This window comes from Pinus tabuliformis, chromosome 3_1 (genome assembly GCF_031772625.1).
Source record: "Pinus tabuliformis cultivar Carrire ecotype Pingquan chromosome 3_1, CPIR1, whole genome shotgun sequence".
NCBI classification, from domain to species: domain Eukaryota; kingdom Viridiplantae; phylum Streptophyta; class Pinopsida; order Pinales; family Pinaceae; genus Pinus; species Pinus tabuliformis.
In genome coordinates, this window is record NC_142301.1 from 900,820,806 (window position 1) to 900,838,473 (window position 17,668).

At 33.4% G+C, this 17,668-nt stretch overlaps 1 long non-coding RNA gene across 2 annotated transcripts; it reads left to right on the top strand.

The window, feature by feature from the left end:
- Positions 1-256: 256 nt before the first annotated feature.
- On the top strand, positions 257-14,740 carry LOC149190553 (uncharacterized). Of its 2 annotated transcripts, none has more exons than XR_016256500.1 (2): positions 257-562; positions 14,150-14,740. It is a non-coding gene; the product is annotated as an uncharacterized LOC149190553 (long non-coding RNA). The 2 variants fall into 2 exon arrangements; XR_016256501.1 differs by lacking the exon at positions 14,150-14,740 and adding an exon at positions 4,754-4,855.
- Positions 14,741-17,668: the final 2,928 nt, after the last annotated feature.

Below are 17,668 nucleotides of genomic sequence, written 5' to 3' on the forward strand. Positions count from 1 at the left end.
GATTAACATCATCATAGCTGGAGTCACGAACGGACAAACAACTTTTTCATAAAGATTAGTACCAGATCATGCAGAGTCTAGTCTAACAGTCAATCTTGAAATGATTTGAGTTGAAAATTGCACCACCAATTGACTTCAATGTATCGGGAATGTCGCAAGTCACTGCGGCTTGATGTTTTCCCACTCTCTTGTCTGTGTCAACGATCAATTCGGAAAAAAGTGAATTAATAAGTTGAGAATTTAGGCTAGTATTTACTCACTCGCGGAACCCAAAAAAATTATTTATTTGACCAACATGCAAGTTTCGTCCTTCCTGTGAATTTCGACGGCCCTGGGACTGATGGTTCGCGCTATTTAATCACTGAATGGCAATGGGCAGCCAAGTCCGACAGTTCACGAATGCTTCGAGGCCGGACGACCAGTGTCATCTTCAACTCTGCGCAGACATGGCCACAAAGAGTTGCGGTTCAGCTCCTGATGTTTTACGTTCCCATGGGCGATTCACCATAGATCGGCCCAGGCGTAAGAGATTAAAAGAAAATCGTCCTATAATTAGCACCAGGTTCTGACACCCGAATCGCGATGTTTTTATAATTAATAGCTTCGATATATTTTATTTCTAAGAAATGGGTTTTGGATTATGTGTACGCTGGCGATGGCTGACCTAACCCTATGTTGGTAACTGTATTGCTATTTATCTCATGATTCAAAATGTATCCTCTACAGATATTGCATGTGGTTTCATAATTTTTTTGGTAATTATATTATTCTTCGAAATTTTAATTCTACAAAGAGGCTTATCTGTTATTTTCATGAATTATTTTAAAATGAGTTGTTTTTAGTGTGTTTTTTGGCTTTTCCCGTCAAGGAATTTGGTGGAAAAATTAAGGTGAAATTTTAATTTGTGTTATTTAAACTAGTTTTTTTGACTATAGCACCCTGGAAAGTCCCTAGGGCACTTCAATTGCACAGAATTACCCATCAAGCTTGTGATTTCAATAAATTCCTGAGGGATTTAAAAAAAATAGACCAACAAAAAATCACACTAAAAACAACTCCTATTAAAATTATGTGTTCATCCCCACCTAACCTAATATTATCTAGTATTTATAAATTATAAATTATATTTTAATAGATGTTTTACTTTACCAGTACTATCTCACTTATTTCTCCAAGATGAGCTTAGGGTTAAGGTTTATCTCAATTATTTCTCAAAGATGAGCTTAGGGTCGTATGTTTATGGTCTATGGCTGACATAACCCCTTGTTGTTAAACGTTTTTCCATTTATATCATAATAGATCATGTAGTGTGAAACATAAAATTTTTAGCTATAGACCTACTTATATCATAATAGATCATGTGTTTTAGTTCTATACCTACTTATATCGTAATAGATCATGTGGTGTGAAACAGAAATCTTATATAAATTGATTGTAATTATACCCTTTTTAAAGTTTTAGCGCTATACCGACTCCTTGATATCTGTCTTTTCCAGAGTGAGTTTAAGATTATATTTATCAGGGATGAAACCCACGGTTGCGAAATGTATTCAACTGATCTCATAATTTATTGTTGGTAATTATAGATTCCATTAAAGTGCATATTGTAAGTATAGAATTACTAAGTATTGTAGTTATTAATTTGATTTACAACGCGGGATGAAATTTGACAAGCAAATTACCTATCAGAGAGTGATTTGCTAGTCAAATCCCATTTGTTTCTAGCTTAACAATTTTTTTTTTGGTTAAAATGATCGATGGAAGCTAGCATTAAAATCGCAGAAACGGTGCTCCAGATTTGAAATTCCTCCACTAATTACAATACGTACATAATTACTTCTGTTTCTCAAGATGCATTGCGAAAGTGCACTTTCATTTGGCCTTAGCTCTTATTACATAGAGAAGAGTGAGATTGCTTAACAAAGTTCACACATAAATAGCATTAATTTTTTTTTTGAAAAAGTCGAAACTTTAGAAAAAACATGGTTAAAGTAAATATGGATTTACTATTTGTTCTCGTAGGACATCATAAATTGTCTGAAACTTTTCCTGAATAGAATTTTCCTGTAAACAATATAAGATCTGAACTTGCCGAACAAATCCTTTGCGCGGGATTCTAGGCAGGGGTATTGGTGACCTAGACACTAAATAGTCCAGGAAAAGCCCATTTTCACAATGACAATTTTAATCACAAAATGTTGAGTAGCCAACTCTCCAGGCTCTAGATATCAGGATTGCAGTGGGAAGCTCATGTACGATTCGATGCTCCTCGCGGTTTTTAGACTGTCCATTGTGACTGCAAAACCAAAATAGTCAGATTCTTTCCCATATATAAACTTGAAAAATATATTACACCATCAAACTCAGTCATCCATCATAGCAAACACAATTCAATGCAGCAACCGTACATTTATGTTTTTTTTGGGAATAAATCACCATAAACATACACTGTATTATGAAGTGCGTTCCCTACAAAAAAATAAATAAATTGATATATACTTCTCTGAATCACAGCACAAGTAAAGCTATCGGAAGTTATATGGTGAGATGTTTCCTATGTCCGTCTAGTCATCCGCTACAAGAGTCCGCCATAATTGCTTGTTTCTCAACTATGTGACCAGTTTGAATACTATAATTATATAGTTTAAGTCTGGTTTACTTCTTTTTATGCAACGATATTGGCCATGACTTGCTCGCTTTTATCTGTAACATGCTCCATAATCCATAATTGTTAATTAAAATCCCTTTCCAACCTTTAAAGTATTTTTGGAAAAATCAAATAGATATTTTTTTTTTGTCGTTTTCAATTTTAATGGTTGATATCTATTTTGATCCTGTTTATCATGTAAGCAATAAGAGGGATTAAATTTTAAATGGACAGATCTTTCTTATTACAGATAAGATATTTGATTATATGTTCAGACGCAGTTTTAGAAGGAATATATATATATATGTATAGGAAAGAATTGAATATTTCTTTCATTTGAATTACATATTTATAAAATATTGGATTTTTTAAGAGGTTAATTAATTAATTAATTTTATATATATATATATATGAAATTGAAATACTTTAATTAGCATGAATATTATTATATAATATGAAGACTATTAAATGAAAAATTTGATTCAGAATTTATCTATTTAATTGTTTTCTATTGGAGTCATTTACACATTCTATAGGTTTTTTCTGCCATAATCATTTTCAGATTCAGTCATTGTTTGATGCGTTGAACTATTAATTGGCATAAGGAAGTGTTTCTATATTGCTTCTGAATATATTTTCCCAATTCACCCAGCACCCACCATGTCATTGATCTCAATTTTTACTAATTATGTGCCCAATTGGTTTTTCTCTGCCACCACACTTATAGACTTTGCTATTTTCCAAAAATCTAGTCATTGTTCTTCATTGAAATCAGTCTTTAGTGACTGAGTTGAAAGAGAGATCCCTCTCTAGTGTTGGAAGGGCTAGTTTCCAATGCCCCAAGTAGTTTTTGGTTACCTTTGAGTTTCCTTCAGCCAAAGGAAATTATAGAGTGTTAACATAGTGGTGCCATTGTTAAGGAGCGAATGGTTTCATATTACCTGTGAAAGATCATCATAGTTTAGATCTAATTGTTGATGGTAAACATCATTTAAAAACATAAAAAATGTTGAACCATTCACGTGGCGACTCCAAATCAAATTTCAACATGATTTGGTAGCTCCACTAGCAGTAGGATCCAAGAATCAAGATCAATTCAATTGCAAGAACAAATTTCGTGTATGCTCCTGTGGATAGATCTCATATTCCTAAATTTCCAAATTTGATGCCTTGTGTCAATTGGTCAACTTATCTCCCAATATTCAAAGATGAGGATGGAGAGGATGTTGCTTTACATCTCGTTAAATTTCACATGCATGCACACAAGTTGAACGTTCAATTTCATGACGACTCTTTAATGAAGATGTTCATGGAAACCTTAGAAGGGAAAGCTCGGTCTTGGTATGAAGATTTACTATCTGTTAGTATTTATTCTCTTAAAGATTCTCATTCAACATTTTTTGAAAAATATAGACAATCTCATCCTTCTAGGTCATTGGTTGAGGATTATTGTGAACATTTTGAGGTTTTCATTCAAAATCTAGAGAACTCTTATGGTGATGAAGTGTTCATGGATGAAGAGATCCTAGAGGATTTGTATGAGAACCCTTTCCATCACTAAAAAGAATAGGTGTCTTCTCCCTTAGATGAAAGTGAAATCGAGTAGGATCTCAATGATGACAGTCATGTTCCATCTTTTATAGGTGATTGTAATTTGGAGTTGTCTTGTGATCAAGAGGGAGAACTAGTAGAGAAAGATTGTCAATTTCGATATAACCAAAACAGAGATGAAGATAATGTTTACAATTCTCCTTCATGTCATTCCTTGTCTCAATTTTCATCCCATGAAGAAAATTATGAAGAAAAAATTTATGAAATTGCATGCACAACAACTTTAGGTAGTGAAAGCATTCATGGTGATAGGTATCTAGGATTGCAGGAAAATTATGAAGAAGAGAAGTTTGTTTTGGATCCCATGGATATGGATACTCTTGTTTTTGATAACGTGGCTCCCTCAAATGTATATTTTCAATAACACATTTTTCTTCTTCCCTATGCAAGTGAAAAAATTGATGAACATATTGAGGGAGTGCTTGTATTTTTGCTGACATTTAAGACATGGTAATGTTCCTGATTACTTAATAACCTTTTGCTAACTTGTTGCAGCCATCAAGGGAGATGAGTTTTATTGTATTTATGGATCATGAGTAGATGTGCAGTGGATAGTTTGAGTTTCCATTTTCAAAATTTTCCTTTATGTCTGGTGCAACTAAATACAAGAATAAGTCAGACAATCAAAATAAGCCAATGGTTTAGGCCACCAATCTGCAATTTTGTTCTTGGCATCTTTCTGGGAGGCTGTCATCCCCATTGGAGCCAATGTTAGGGTATCATGATTTTTAACGAAAAATTTATTTGCCTTATTCATTTTTGGTTTTTGAATAAGTTGAGCCTATGACTGCTGCTATCATAGTCTAAATGGTCATTGTCCTTCATTTTCACGTTTTTGTCATCAAGGGTTCACCAAAAGCATGAAGGATATCTATACATGAAAGACACATTGTATCTTATTTTTATTGTTCAATATTCCTAATGTATTTAAATTGAAGAAAATATGAGAAAAGGTTTGTACTTGAGAGAATACTAGTGTATGTGTGTTCATTTTGTTGGTTTAAGTCATGAGTGTTGTGTTTTCCATATTAGCTAGAGATTCATGTGCTATGCATTTCAAGTTCTGTGTTATTTTCTCATGTGTTATGGTATTCATATATCTATTTATTCTTCATTCTTATGATGCTGCTGAAACATTTTTTTAGAATTCATCTTATTTGATGTCCTAATGGATTGTTTATATTTCAAAATTATAATGGAATACAATCTGAGTTAAGTGCTCCATTCCCACCTTCTTTCCAATATTTGATTGAGATTTATGTTGAAGAATTCAAAACTTGTTTAATGCTTTGTGCATGTGATTAAATATCATTGTGTATCTTTTATTTCTTCAAATTTTCTCACTATACTACTTAAGATGTTATAGTTTGGAATCTTACCTACCTTGCCTCTGTTATAATTTTCATGTATGCATTGATACTTTTTGTTAGGATCTATACAATGGCCCTCCCTCTCAAGTTTTCCAACCACCATTTTCAACCAAGTTACCTTTACAGACTTGGTCTCTCTAGTCCTTGAGCTTAAATGTTATTTACCTTCAAACTTTTTCTAGTAATGGGGCCCCCTCTAGTTAGAAAGGACCAGTTTCTAACCCAAAGAGGTTTGTAGTTACCTCTGGGACTTTTTTCCTCATCCTGGTGAAATTTACGTAGTGCTAACATAGTGGTGGAGTTGCTAGGGAATGAAAGGTTCTATATTCCCCAGGAAAGAATGACAGTAGCCTAGATCTGATTACTGGACCTGGTGAACAATACATGGACATCAAAAGGCTATATATTTTTTTAACAAGAAATTCCATTGTCAGAGAATCCAGGTTGCAAAACACTCATGGTCAATCCATAGTCTGAAGCATTCAAAGCTTAAATTGTTGATCTGGTTTCTTGTCAAACAAGATGACAGGGTATGTGGTAGACCCTATTTCTATTGAAGGTTTCAAAGAATAATGTGATAATTTTGATGATGATCAAATTGATGATGCTTTCTCATTTTTTTAGCTATTTGTTTAATTCATGCAAATGTAACTCTTGAGCTAGGACCAAATTTTTAGAAGATCTTGCTGAAAAATTGAGAAAGATCTTCAAGAATTAGAAGTTCAAATTTAATCACATTGCTTTCATTGTCAAAATCAACATTCTGAACTGAAATTTCTGTCGAAATGAGAAGTGGTAGTGTTTCCTTTGATATTGCGATTGAGGAATGTTTTGAGAATGGGTTCATTGACTCACAACTAAAACTGTATGATGGAAACAAAAGCATATTTGAATTGTCCAAGTATGTTGATCAATTTCCATAATAATTTGAAGGCTAACTAATAAGTCATGTCTTTCATGATCCCATAACTGCCTATATGGAGGAATTGTTCACTACATAGTTCTGGTCTTGTTTCAACTATGAAGATCAAGCCTAAAATCAGTTTCCATTGGCCTTACATTGCTTAAGCACAGTTAAGAAGCTATTGCACAGGTTCCATTGGCATTTTAGTATCACATAATTCATCTTTTCAGAGACCAACTTAGAACAGGTTCCTCCATATATAAATAAGCTCATAGGAATGAGCACACTTTAGTTTTTAGTTGTAGTAGTGTCTTTCTAATGTGGATATTATTTTAAGTTTATATATTGGTTATAGTGTAATAGTTTGGCTTCAGTTGGAGAAGGTTGCAGGTTAGAGAAGATTGTAGTTACACTCCATTGCCAAATGGACTAGGCTACTGGTCTGCAGTGTTCTTGGCACCTCACAGGGAGGATGCCATCCCCATTGGAGCCAATTTTAGTATCCTATAATATAGGAATAGAAGTGTTTTTTACTCTTACTATTCATACAGGAGGTTTGCCACACGCTGCTATGAATTTGTTAGGAAATTGACTATTTTTTGACATCATTTTAAAAAGTTGATTTCGACCAAATGGAGAAGAATTTTGGAAAACGGGAAGAGGTTTATTATAATAACCAGCCAAATAACACAAAATTAATTTTGTTTCTACACAATTGTTATATATTGGAAGATTTGAATGCATCTTTACAACGTATTGTCTAGGTTTTGGCATTTTCCATTTTAGTTATGATGTTTAGATGCATATTTTGAGTAATTGGAGAAGAATTTTTGGAAACTGAGAAGGGTTTCTCTCAAGGACTCTCTCATATACAAAAACCTCTCTCATGTTTGCAACATCTTTCCAGATTTAAGATATATGAGCTCTTCTTTTAACCTGTTTTTCAAGAAATTCAGTGCCCTTTGATGCGCAAACATACCAGTCAACTCTGTTTTGGAAAATTTCGAAATTTGGAGCTTATAGAAGTCATTTTAGTTGTTGGATAAGTGTTGATAATTTAAAATCATGTAATTTAAGTTGTTAAAAAAAGATGCATTGTTTGAGTTGATGTTACTAAATTGCATTAGTCATGATATAGTAGTTCCTTTTTTTTCATACATAACAAGTGAAGATGAATTGCATCTGGACCATTCAACTTCTATGCAATGAATTCGACCACCTAAAGTGGTAATTTAGAATTCCTTGTTGTATTTAATGATGTAAAGACATGGAAAATAGGGCTAGTTGGTCAGAGTGGAGAGGAAAGAACATTGTGCATGTTGTAATGTTTTTCTGAGTTTTAATGAAATTGGTGGATGAGAAGTACCTAGTTAAATATCTTCAGAGATTCATGTGATTCAGCTCTCTTATGTGATTTTTTCCTATTTTGTGTGTGTTATATTTCTTACCATGTTGTTTAAACAAAAAACTTGTTTCAAAATTCATCTATTTAATGGTCCTCTGTTATAGTCATTTAGATATTCCATATGTGTTTTCTGCCATAATCGTTTTGAGATTCATCCATTGTTTGATGCCTTGATATGGTTATCTGATTTATTTATTATTATCACATATGAAACTATTAATTGGCATAAGGAAGTGTTTATATCTTGCCTTTGAACATCTTTTCCCAATTCATCAAGCACCCACCATGTCATTGATCTCAATTTTTAGTAACTCCAAGCCCAATTGGATTTTATCTGCCCTACCACCACACCTATAAACTCTGTTATTTTCCAAAAATCTAGCCATTGTTCTTCATTTAAATCAATCTTTAGTTATTGAGTTGAAAGAGAGAGCACTCTCTGGGGTTGGAAGGGCTAGTTTCCAATTCAACAAGTTGTTTGTGGTTACCTCTAGGTTTCCTTAAGGCAAAGGAAATTATGGAGTGCTAAAAAAAGGCTTGCAAATCTAAGCATACTTTCCCTAAGTGCATTTTACATTTTACATGGGCACACATGGCACATAATTTCATTTTTGCTGACCATCTAATTAGTCAAATGCATTCAACTCACCAGCTTAAATATCAATGTAAAATTTATTACAAGATTAATGGTGGGGATATACTTTCCCCCGCCCTTTATTTTATGTAATGTTGTCAATACATGATATATCCATAATCTGAACATGCCACCACAAAATCTTGTAATCCATGTCCTCTTTCTTGGCTTCATCCATGTTCCCTCTTCCTAACAACTAGATTGAGAGGCTCTTTCTCCATGGCAATCACTGTGCACTTATAGCTCCACCAACATTATAGCTAGAGGGTATAAATCAAATAACATTAATATCGACAACAAGTATCCTTGATTCATATGAAAATGTTCTTAATTTTAAAAGAACAACATCAAACATATGCAGGAAACATTCATCACACACATGTAATACACCTAGTATTTCCTTGTGACTTGTCAAGACCTGTTAGAAAACCTCTCGCATCCTATACATAGAAACTAATTAAAAGGTATATCACAACTTGTACACAAAATTTGTCGAAAATATTGATCCTCTTGCTGGAAACCTACAATGGACACGTAAAGACTCCTGTCATCACCTATGACATACTTGTTACCATCTTGTGATAAAACCTTTCGTATCCTTGTACAACCTGTTCTAATACCTATTACAAAACCTATTGTAGATATACTACAATGTTTATGCAAGGCATGTCAAGAAATTTGTCATAGACCTACTACTATCGATATATCCTGCAATACATGCATCACTTATCTGTGAATGGTTCTCCTTTTGTAACCTATATACCTATTATGACTCTGTCACCTACATATGAACACCTAGAAAAACCTGTTACTCGCTTGCATTCAAATGACATGTAACCTTGTTTAGAATCTTACCACCCACCTGTGACTAATTTATCATTAATATCCCATTATTCCTGGTTACATCCCTGTGACATCTGGGTGGTGCCTTCTATCACATCTTGTTATGAGTGTATTATGCTTGTCACATGCCTATGACAATCCTGTCAAATACCATGCAATTCACCTGTAGGAGATCTATGGGTGTATTTGATTATGTCACCTACATCCCTATAACAAAACCTATATAGGACTCTGTTCCATAAATTGTCATTGTCCCTATGACAAATTATTATTGACTGCTTAAAATCCTCTTATATTCCATTGTTGAGCTGAGAGGCCTCATTCTACATCTTAGTATGAGAGATGTGTAAGTTTGTTCATCCATCTGTTCCCTTTAAAATCAAAATAAAAATTATGTTCTAAATAGAAAAATAATGTCAATTATAATAAAAAAGTGAATGAACCCCTACCATACAGCTTCCACACTTTTTAACACAGCTCAAATAACTAGGGTTACTAAACCGCACCTTCACAAAATTGATGGACTTAGCTTTAGATATGCACTTATTTACTCACTCGCCGAACCCACAAAAAATAATTTATTTGACCAAGATGCAAGTTTCGCGCCAAGTCCGACTGAATGGCGATGGGCAGCCAAGTCCGACTGTACACGAATGCTTCGAGGCCGGACGACCAGTGTCATATTCAACCCTGCGCAGACATGGCCACAAAGAACCTGATGTTTTACGCTGCCATGGGCGATTCACCATAGATCGCCCAGGCGTAAGAGATTAAAAGATAAACGTCGTATAATTTGCAACAGGTTCTGAGACCCAAATCGTGATGTTTTTTTAATTAACAGCTTCGATATATTTTATTTCTAAGAAATGGGGTTTGGATTATGTGTACGCTGGGATGGCTGACCTAACCCTATGTTAGTAACTGTATTACTATTTATCTCATGTTTCAAAATGTTTGGTCATTTACCTTATAATATATATATTGCATGTGCTTTCATAATTTTTTGGTAAATATATTATTTCCTAAATTTTAATTCTACAAAGAGGCCTAAATATCTGTTATTTCCCTGAATTATCTTAAAATTATGTGTTCAGGCCGACCTAACCTAATGTTGGCAAACCTAACCTAATGTTGGTAGATGTAATCATTAATCTAATAATATCCAGTGTTTATAAATTATATTTTGCTAGAATGTTTTATTTTACATGTACTATCTCAGTTATTTCTGACAAATGAGCTTAAGGTTTTATCTTAGTTATTTCTCAAAGATGAGTTTAGGGTTGTATGTGTATAGTCTATGGCTGACCTAACCCCTTGTTGTTAAACGTTTTTCCATTTATATCATAATAGATCATGAGGTGTGAAACAGAAATCTTATAAATTGATAGTAATTATACTTTTCTTTAAAGTTTTAGCTCTAGACCTACTTATATCATAATAGATCATGTGTTTTATCTCTATACCTATTTATATCATAATAGATCATGTGGTGTGAAACATAAATCTTATAAATTGATTGGAATTATACCTACCTTTAAAGTTTTAGCTCTATACCGACACCTTGATATCTGTGTTTCCCCGCATGAGTTTAAAATTGTATTTATCATGGATGAAACCAACTGTTGCGAAATGTATTCAAATGATCTCATAATCCATTGTTGGTAATTATAGATTCCATTAAAGTGCATATTCTAAGTATAGAATTATTAAGTATCATATTTATTAATTTGAATTACAACTGGGGATGAAATTTTACAAGAAAATTACCTATCAGAGAGTGATTTGCTAGTCAAATACTGCCAATTTGTTTCTAGCTTAACAATTTTTTTTTTGGTTAAAATGATCGTGGGAAACTAGTATTAAAATCGCAGAAACGGTGCTCCAGATTTGAAATTCCTCCACTAATTACAATACGTACATAATTACTTCTGTTTTTCAAGATGCATTGCGAAAGTGCAATTTCATCTGGCCTTAGTTCTTATTACATAGAGAAGAGTGAGCTTGCAAAACAAGGTTAACACATAAGTAGCATTAAAAAAATAAATTGAAAAGTGGAAACTTTTCCTGAATAGAATTTTCCTGTAAACAATCTAAGATATGAACTTGCCGAACAAATCCTTTGCGACGGATTCTAAGCAGGGGTATTGGTGATCTAGACACTAAATAGTCCAGGAAAAGCCCATCTTCACAATGAAAATTTTAATCACAAATTGTTGAGTAACCAACTATCCAGGCTCTAGATATCAGGATTGCAGTGGGGAGCCCATGTGCGAGTCGATGCTCCTCGCGGTTTTTAGACTGTCCAGTGTGACTGCAAAGTCAGATTCTTTCCAATGTATAAACTTGAAAAATATATATTACACCATCAAACTCAGTCACCCATCATAGCAAACACAATTCAATGCAGCAACCGTACATTTATGTTTTTTTTTTTTTTTGTAATAAATCACCATAAACATTCACTGTAATATAAAGTGCGTTCCCTACAAAAAAAATAAATAAATTGATATATACTTCTCTGAATCACAGCACAAGTAAAGCTATCGAAAGTTATATGGTGAGAATGTTTCCTATGTCCGTTAGTCATCCGCTACAAGAGTCCGCCATAATTGCTTGTTTCTCAACTATGTGACCAGTTTGAATACTATAATTATATAGTTTAAGTCTGGTTTACTTCTTTTTATGCAACGATATTGGCCATGACTTGCTCGCTTTTATCTGTAACATGCTCCATAATTGTTAATTAAAATCCCTTTCCAACCTTTAAAGTATTTTTGGAAAAATCAAATAGATATTTTTTTTTTTTGTTGTTTTCAATTCTAATGGTTGATATCTATTTTGATCATGGTTTATCATGCAAGCAAGGAGAGGGATTAAATATTAAAAGGACAAACCTTTTTATTTTACAGATAAGATATTTGATTATAAGTTAGACAGTGTTTTAATATATATATGTATGCGAAAGAATTGAATATTTTTCTCATTTGAATTACATATAAATAAAATATTGGATTTTTTTAAAAGATCTTAATTATATATATTTTTGAAATACAGGAATATTATTATATAGTATGAACATTATTAAATGAAAAACTTGTTTCAGAATTCATCTATTTAATGGTCCTTTGTTGCAGTTATTTATACATTCCATATGTTTTTTTCTGCCCTAATCATTTTGATATTCTCATTGTTTGATGCCTCGAGATGGTTATCTAATTTATTTATTCTTCTCACATAAGGCACTATTAATTGGCATAAGTGTTGCTATCTTGCTTTTGAACATATTTACCCAATTCACCCAGCACCCACCATGTCATTGATCTCAATTTTTACTAACTACCTGCCCAATTGGTTTTTTTGTGCCACCACACTTATAAACTTTGCTATTTGCCAAAAATCTAGTCATTGTTCCTCATTGAAATGAGTCTTTAGTGACTGAGTTGAAAGAGAGATCCCTCTCTAGGGTTGGAAGGGCTAGTTTCCAATACCCTAAGTGGTTTTTGTTACTTATGGGTTTTCTTCAACGAAAATAAGCCGTTGTTGGGGAGCGAATGGTTTCATATTTCTTGTGAAAGATAATAATAGTTTAGATCTCATTGTTGATGGTGAACATCATTCAGACACGTAAAAAAGGTTGAACCATTCACCTGGCAACTCCAAATCAAGTTTCAACATCATTCGAAGACTCCACTAGCAGTAGGATCCAAGAATCAAGATGGGTTCAATTGCAAGAACAAATTTCAAGTATGCTCCTATGGATAGATCTCATATTCCTGACTTTCCAAATCTGATGCCTTGTGTTAATTGGTCAACTTATCTCCCAATATTCAAAGATGAGGATGGAGAGGATGTTGCTCCACATCTCGTTAAATTTCACATGCATGCACACAAGTTGAACGTTCAATTTCATGACGACTCTTTAATGAAGATGTTCATGGCAACCTTAAAAGGGGAAGCACATCTTGGTATGAAGGTTTGCTATCTGCTAGTATTTATTCTCTTAAAGATTTTCATTCAACATTTTTTTGAAAAATATAGACAATCTCATCCTTCTTTTTCTTTGGTTGAGGATTATTGCGAAAATTTTGAGGCTTTCATTCAAAATCTAGAGAATTCTTATGGTGATGAAGAGATCGTGGAGGATTTGTATGAGAACCCTTTCCATCACTAAGAAGAATAGGTGTCTTCTCCCTTGGATGAAAGTGAAATCGAGTAGGATCTCAATGATGAAAGGCATGTTCCATCTTTTGCAGGTGACTGTAATTTGCAGTTGTCTTGTGATCAAGAGGGAGAACTAGTAGAGAAAGATTGTCAATTTCCATGTAACCAAAACAAAGATGAAGACAATGTTTACAATTCTCCTTTGTGTCATTCCTTATCTCAATTTTCATCCCATGAAGAAAATCATGAAGAACAAATTTATGAAACTGCATGCAAAAAAACTTTAGGCAGTGAAATCATTCACGGTAAAAATTATGAAGAAGAGCAGTTTCTTTTGGATCCCATGGATATGGATATTCTTGTTGTTGATAAGGTGGTTGCCTCACATGTATATTTTCAATAACACACTTTTCTTTTTCTTGATGCAAGTGAAAAAATTGATGAACATATTGTCTTCTTTCATTCTGACAAAGATTTTGCATTGGAAAATGGAGGTAGTGCTTGTATTTTTGCTGACATTCAAGACATGGTACTGTTCCCGAATACTTAATATCCTTTTGCTAATTTGTTGCAGCCATCAAGGGAGATGAGTTTTATTGTATTTATGGATCATGAGCAAATGTGCAATGGACAGTTTGAGTTTCCATTTTTAGAATTTTCCTTTATGTCTGGTGTAGCGGAATACAAGAATAAGTCAGACAGTAATTTGCTTGATTGGCTACATAGGAGGGATCACTTCACATGATTGTATATATATCTTCATCAGGCGAGGAGTCGTCATTAGGATTTGAAGGCTAAGGTGAATGCCCTAAGATCCCATAAGTATAGTCATTCAGTACTCAAAATATGTAGTATGTTAGTTAAATTTAGTTTTGAATGTTTGAGTCCATCGGCCAATGCTTTAGGCCACTAGTCTGCATATTTTGTTCTTGGCACCTCTCTGGGAGGTTGTCATCCCCATTGGAGCCAATGTTAGGGTATCATGATTTTTAATGACAAATGTATTTGCCCTATTCATTCATTTTTGGTTTTTGAACAAGTTGAGCCTATGACTGCTGCTATCATAGTCTCAATGGTCATTGTCCTTCATTTTCATGTTTTTGTCATCAATGGTTCACCAAAAGCGTGAAGGATATCTATACATGAAAGACACATTGTATCTTATTTTTATTGTTCAATACTCCTAATGTATTTAAATTTATCAAAATACGAGAAACGTCTCGTATTTGAGAGAATACTAGTGGATGTGTGTTCATTTTGTTGGTTAATGTTATGAGTCTTGTGTTTTCCATATTAGCTAGAGATTCATGTGGTATGCATTTTGAGTTATGTTTTATTTTCTCATGTGTTATGGTATTCATATATCTATTTATTTTTCATTCTTATGATGCTGCTGAAACATTTTTTTAGAATACATCTTATTTGATGTCCTAAACGATTGTTTATATTTCAAAATTATAATGGAATACAGTTTGAGTTAAGTGCTTCATTCCCACCTCCTTTTCGATATTTGATCGTGATTTATGTTGAAGAATTAAAAACTTGTTTAATTCTATGCGCATGTGATTAAATATCACTGTGTATCCTTTATTACTTCAATTTAGCTCACTATACTACTTCAGATGTTATAGCTTGGAATCTTATCTACCTTGCCTCTATTACAATGGGTTTTCATGTATGCATTGATACTTTGTGTTAGGATCTAAAATATTTCCCCATAAAATGGTCCTCCCTCTCAAGTTTTCCAACCACCATTTTCAACCAAGTTCCCTCTATAGACCAAGTCCCTCCATTCCTTGAACTTAAATGTTATTTACCTTCAAACCTTTTCTAGTAAGGGGGGCCCATCTAGTTAGAGAGGAACATTTTCTAACCCAAAGAGGTTTGTGGTTACCTCTGGGATTTCTCTCCTCATCCTTGTGAAATTTACGGAGTGCTAACATAGTGGCAGCGTTGCTAGGGAATGAAAGGTTCTATATTCCCCGAGAAAGAATAACAACGACCTAGATCTGATTACTAGTGGTGAACAATACTTGGACATCAAAAGGATATATATTTTTTCTTAACAAGAAATTCCATTGACAGAGAATCTAGGTAGCAAAACATTCATGCTCAATCCACAATCTGAAGCATTGAGAGCTTAAACTGTTGACCTGGTTTCTTGCCAAACAAGATGACAGGGTATGTGGTAGACCCTATTTCTATTGAAGGTTTCAAAGAATATTGGGATAATTTTGATGATGATCAAATTGATGATTCTTTCTCATTTTTTTAGCTATTTATTTAAGTCATGCAAATGTAGCTTTTAAGCCAGGACCAAATTTTTAGAAGATCTTGCTGAAAAACTTGAGAAATATCTTCAGGCATTAGAAGTTCAAATTTAATCACATTGCTTTCATTGTCAAAATCAACATTTTGAACTAAATTTTTTGTCGAAACAAGAAGTGGTAGTGTTGCCTTTGATAGTGTGATTGAGGAATGTTTTGAGATGGGTTTGATGACTCACAACTAAAACTGTATGGTGGAAACGAAAGCATATTTGAATTGTCCAAGTATGTTGATCAATTTGCATAATGATTTGAAGATTAACTAATAAGTCATGTCTTTCACAATCCCATAACTGTCTATATGTAGGAATTGTTCACTACAGAGTTCTGGTCATGTTTTAGCTATGAATATCAAGCCTAAAATCAGTTTTAATTTCCCTTACATTGCTCAAGCATAGTCAAGAAGCTACTGCACTAGTTGCATTAGCATTTTAGTATCACCTAATTCATCTTTTCAGAGATCAAATTACAGTAGATTGCTCTGTACATAAATGAGCTCATAGGAATGAACACACTTCAGTGTTTAGCTACAGTAGTGTCTTTATAATGTGGATATTATTTTTAGTTTATATATTGGTTATAGTGTAAAAATTTGGCTTCAATTGGAGAAGGTTGCAGGTTAGAGAACTCGATTGCCAAATGGATCAGGCTACTAGTTTACAGTGTTCTTGGCACCTCACAAGGAGGATGACATCCCCATTGGAGCCAATTTTAGTATCATACAATATAGGAATAAAATTGTGTTTTACTCTTACTATTCATCCACGAGGTTTGCCACACATTGCTATGAATTTGTTAGGAAATTGACTATTTTTTGACATCATTTTAAAAAGTTTATTCTGGCCAAATGGAGCTAAGTTTTGAAAACGGAAAGAGGTTTATTATAATAACGAGCCAAATAACACAAAAATCCTTCCATTTCTACACAATTGTTATGTATTGGAAGATTTGAATGCATCTTTATAGCCTATTGTCCTGGTTTTGGCATTTTCAATTTCAATTATGATGTTTGGATGCATATTCTGAGTAATTGGAGAAGAATGTTTTGAAACTAAGAGAGGTTTCTCTCAAGGACACTCTCATATACAAAAACCTCTCTCGTGTTTGCAACATTTGTCTCGATTTAGGATATATGAGCTCTTCCCTTAACCCTATTTTTCGAGAAATTCAGTGCCCTTTGATGTGCAAACATAGTAGTCAACTCTGTTTTGGAAAATTTCGATATTTGGAGCTTCTAGAAGTCATTTTAGTTGTTGGATAAGTGTTTATAATTTAAAATAACGTAATTTAAGTTGTTAAACAAAGATGAATTATTTGAGTTGATGTTTCTAAATTACATTAGTCATGATATAGTAGTTCCTTGTTTTTTCCTACATAACAAGTGAAGATGCATTACATATGGAGCATTCAACTTCTATTCAATGAATTTGACCACCTAAAGTGGTAATCTAGAATTCCTTATTATATTTAATGATGTAAAGACATGGAAAATAGGGTTGGTTGATCAGATTGGAGAGGAAAGAACATTGTTCATGTTGTAATTTTTTCTGAGTTTTCATGAAATTGGTGGATGAGAAGTACATCGTTAAATCTATTCATAGATTAATGTGATTTAGGTCTCGTATGCGAGTGTTTCCTATTTTGTGTGTGTTATATTTCTTACTATGATGTTTAAATGAAAAACTTGTTTCAGAAATCATCTATTTAATGGTCCTCTATTGTAGTCATTTAGACATTCCATATGTTTTTTCTCCCATAATCACTTT